The sequence below is a fragment of the Orcinus orca genome, chromosome 13 (assembly GCF_937001465.1).
Source record: "Orcinus orca chromosome 13, mOrcOrc1.1, whole genome shotgun sequence".
NCBI lineage: Eukaryota > Metazoa > Chordata > Mammalia > Artiodactyla > Delphinidae > Orcinus > Orcinus orca.
The window spans coordinates 69606104-69610500 of NC_064571.1; positions in this window are offsets into that span (position 1 = coordinate 69606104).

The following is a 4397-nucleotide window of genomic DNA, read 5'->3' on the forward strand; positions in this document are numbered from 1 at the left end:
CACATGTGGTCAACTGATTATTAGCAAATCAGCAAAGACACCAAGGTAATTCAATGGGGAAGGAAAGTCTTTCATTTTACACGGTGCTAGAACAACCGGATATTCATATATTAAAAAAATGAGCATTAACCCTTACCTCACATCATACTCAAAAATTATTTTGAGATGGATTATAGACCTAAACAGATAAGCTAAAACTATAAAGCTTCTGAAAGAAAACAGAGGAGAAAATTTTCATGATCTTGCAGAAGGCAGTTTTCTTAAACAGGTCACAAAAAGCACAAAACATTGTTTGAAAGAAAGATTTATAAATCGGACCTCATCAAGATTTTTTAAAAATCAAGAGACGTTGTTACAAAAATTGGCAAGCCAGTCTACAAAGAAATATTCACCAAACATATATCTGACAAAGTTCTGGAATCCAGCATATATAGAGAATATCAACAGAGCAATAATAAAAAGGACTCCCCCAAATAAAGAGATAGGTAAATAAATAAAAGAGAGCAAAAGACTTGACCAGACATGTCACAAAAGAAGATTGGCCAATAAACAAATAAAGATTGCTCAACATCATTGAGTTAGTCAGGAGACGCAAATAAAACCTCTGTGCGGCCACATTTTACACCTACTGGAAGAGCTAAACTGAAAAAGACCAGCAATTCCAAATGCTGGCGAGGACGGGGAGCAGCTGGGACTCAGACATTGTTAGCGGGGGTGTAAAATGGTCTGACCATTTTGGAAAACTGACAGTTTCTTATAAATTTAAACATACACCTGCCCTATGATTCACCAGTTCCATTCCCAAGCATTTACCAGAAAGAAATGAAAACATTATAGTCACCAAAACACTTGTCCAAAAATGTTCACAGCAGGGCTTCCCTGGTGGCGCAGTGGTTGAGAGTCCGCCTGCCAATGCAGGGGACGCGGGTTCGTGCCCCAGTCCGGGAAGATCCCACAGGCCGCAGAGCGGCTGGGCCCGTGAGCCATGGCCGCTGAGCCTGCGCGTCTGGAGCCTGTGCTCCGCAACGGGAGAGGCCACAACAGTGAGAGGCCCGCGTACTGCCAAAAAAAAAAAAAAAAATGTTCACAGCAGTTTTACTCGTAACAAGAAGAACTGGAAACAAGCAAACATCCATCCATACGTGGATAAATGAACAAATTGTGGTATTTTTGTACACTGGAATACTACTCAGCAATAGAAATGAACAAGCTACAGGCATGCCTTGTTTTACTGTGCTTCACTTTATTGTGCTTTGAAGATATTCTGTTTTTTACAAATTAAAGGTTTATGGCAACCCTGTGTTGTCAGATGATTGGTAGCATTTTTTAGCAATAAAGTATTCTTTAATTAAGGTGTGTACATTTTTTTAGACATAATGCTATTGCACACCTAATAAACTACAGTATAGTATAAACATAACTTTTATATGCACTGAGAAACCAAAAAAATTATGTGACTCGCTTTACTGCAATATTCGCTTTATTGCAGTGGTCTGCAACTGAAACTGCAAGATCTCTGAGGTGTGCCTGTATCGATAGATGCTATATGGATGAATCTCAACAATATTATGTTAAAAGAAATTAGCCAGCACAAGAGAGTACATATAGTATGACGACATTTATATGAAGTTCTACAACAAGCAAAACTAATCCATAATGATAGGAATTAGAACATTGGTTGCCTCAGAGAAGGAGGTGGGGATTGACAGAAAAGTTCTGGGGATCTAATGTACAACATGGTGATTATGATTATAGTTCATAAAACTTTTTTTAAAAAAAAGAAAAAGGAAAGGAGAATAGGGCCAGTTTGTGAGGTGATGGAAAGATGCTATATCTTGTTTGGAGACGTGGTTACACATACAGGCATCTGTCAAAACTCATCCGGTTTTACACTTAAGATCTATGCATCTCACTATATGCAGAGTATATATACCTCAATAAAAAGCAAAGAAAACAGTTTCCAGAGGCTCGGGAGATGGAGAACTGCGGAGCTGGGTTTAATGGGCCTAGAGTTTCAGTTTTGCAAGATGAAAAACTCTGGAGATTGGTTGCATAACAATGTGAATATACTTAACACTACGGAACTGTACACCTAAAACGGTTAAGACAGTAAATTTTATGTAATGTGTATTTTACCACAATTTAAAAAAGCAAACAAAATATGCTACCACGTACAACCTGACAAACCTTACTCGTGAGGAGTCAAACACAAACAAGTTAATTTCATAATATTTATGTAGTCCTTGAACTCAAAGAAGCAAGGTAAATCGGTGGGCATGGAAGGTGGTACGGGCGGCCGTGGACAAGTAAGTGGGCACCGCCGTAGGGCTGAGGAACACGGTGGACCCTTTAAACATCCTAGGTCTCTGCCCGCTTCGGCTCCCCAGAGGACAGATAGGGATGGAGCTGGAAGATTCGGGAGACCTCTTCCATGAACCCATTTTCTGAGAACTTGGTGCAGCCAGTCCCCTGGAGGTTTGTACGGACAAGAAGGACAAGGTCCTGCCTCAGTTGTGTGCGGCAGGGCCAAAGGAAGGAGGTAGGTGAGGGGAGCGTGTTGAGTCCCTGCACCAGAGGTCTCAGCGCACTAGCCTAAGCTCCACCCCTAACACACTATGTGGCCCTGGCCAAGTCCGTCATCTGTCACCCCCGTCGGGAGGCTAACTCAGGGTTCCTACGCAGAGCTCCTCAGCACCCGCTGGGACTTCCCTTGGGCTCAGCTGGTCCCAGAACCAGACAGGGGCAGGCTGGGGGCCCAGGGGGCCGAGGAGCGTCGACCCCCTCCTCCCACACGTGGCTGACATCTAGGCCTGCTGCGTGGCTGTCGGGTGATGCGGACGGCGGGTTGGGGGTGGTGACAGTCGGGCCAAGGGGGAGGAAGGCAAGCAGAAAGGGCATCGTTGAGAAGCAGCGAATCATGAATCATGCTGTTCATTAACTCGGGCTAATTAAGAGACCAGCCTGATGGCCATAGTGCTGGTAATTTCTTAATGCCCGGTTGTCACAGTCCCTGCGGATTAGCCCCTCTACCTCCTCATCGTCCCAGAAGTGCCCTGGGGGATGTCAATGCTTTGGGGGCACCTCTAGACTCTCCTGGCCTTTGCAGTACCTGCTGCCTTGAGAGAAGGGGAAAAAGAGCTGGCGGGCACTTATTAAGCACCTCCTATGGGTCAGGTCTGTGTTAAAAACGTTCATAAGGGGTATATATCGTTTGGTCCTCCTAACACCCTGAGAGGTGGGACCCATCATTCCCATTTTGTCGATGGGAACATGGAGGCTCAGAATGAGGAGTGGACTTGCCCAACATCTCCTGCTAAATTAGACATAGTTCCTGCCCCCTTACCTCACTCCATCACAGTGTAGAACTGTCTCATTTGTAAGACTGAAGATACTTCTAGATGTTCTACTCTGAACCTCCCCCCCCCCATGGCAGTCATATGCTCTAACAATTAACCTCCAGGTCTTTCCAACGACCCTCTTTCCTTTCTTGCTGGTGATGGAAACTCCCTCCACTGAGACAGATTTTAAGGGCTTGACTGAGAATGCTCCCCAGAAGAGGGAAGGTGAGATCTTAATTTTTCTGAAATAAATTGGAAAAATGGAGGGACGGATAGCAGTTACGGTGTGCTGCAGAGGTGGATGGAAGAATGAGCTTGCCTTGTCCCAGAGCCTGAAGGAGCTGTTGTGTCTGGAGTACAGGGACTGGGGGGATGGGGGTGGGCAGAGACGAGGTTTGCATTCTCTTTTATCCCCCCGGTGTTTCTAGCAGAGGCAATGGTGTTCCCCCTGCAGCCCTGTGAAGACTGGATGAGGGGTGTCAGGTGGGCAGCTCGACAGGGTCTGGGGCTCAGCAGAGAGATCCGGGGTAGAGTGAGACCTGGAGCTGTGCCGACCAGAGACGGCTAATCTCTGGGTATCCCCAGAGCCTGCCGCGGTGCACGGCGAGGCTGCTCGATGATGGAGATGGCCGACTGGCTGAATTGCAGCAGATGCCCTCGCTGTGGCCCCAGTGCTTACGTTACTGGAAAGAGATTCTAGAGGAACAGCCTGCCCCACGCCACTGGAAGTCTGGTGTCCCCAAGTTCTCCCTATGTTGCTAGACCCAGCAGCAACCACCCAGCTTCCGGAACACGTTGCTACCATTGCAGTGTTGTGCTCAGGCCCACCTGCCCTTGCCTTCCCCGCAGCTCTCCCACTGAGCCCTCTGGTTCCGCAGTCCCATTTCTAAGCTGGAAGCCTCCCAGCTGACAGCGGGACCCGGGATGTGAGACTCCCGGTGCGCACACACACACGTACACACACTTACACACTCACACGTACTTCAGCACCCTTCTCGACAGGCCCCATGTGTCCATCAGACTAACTCCTGCTACCGGGCAGGAGACCTGCTTCTGGAA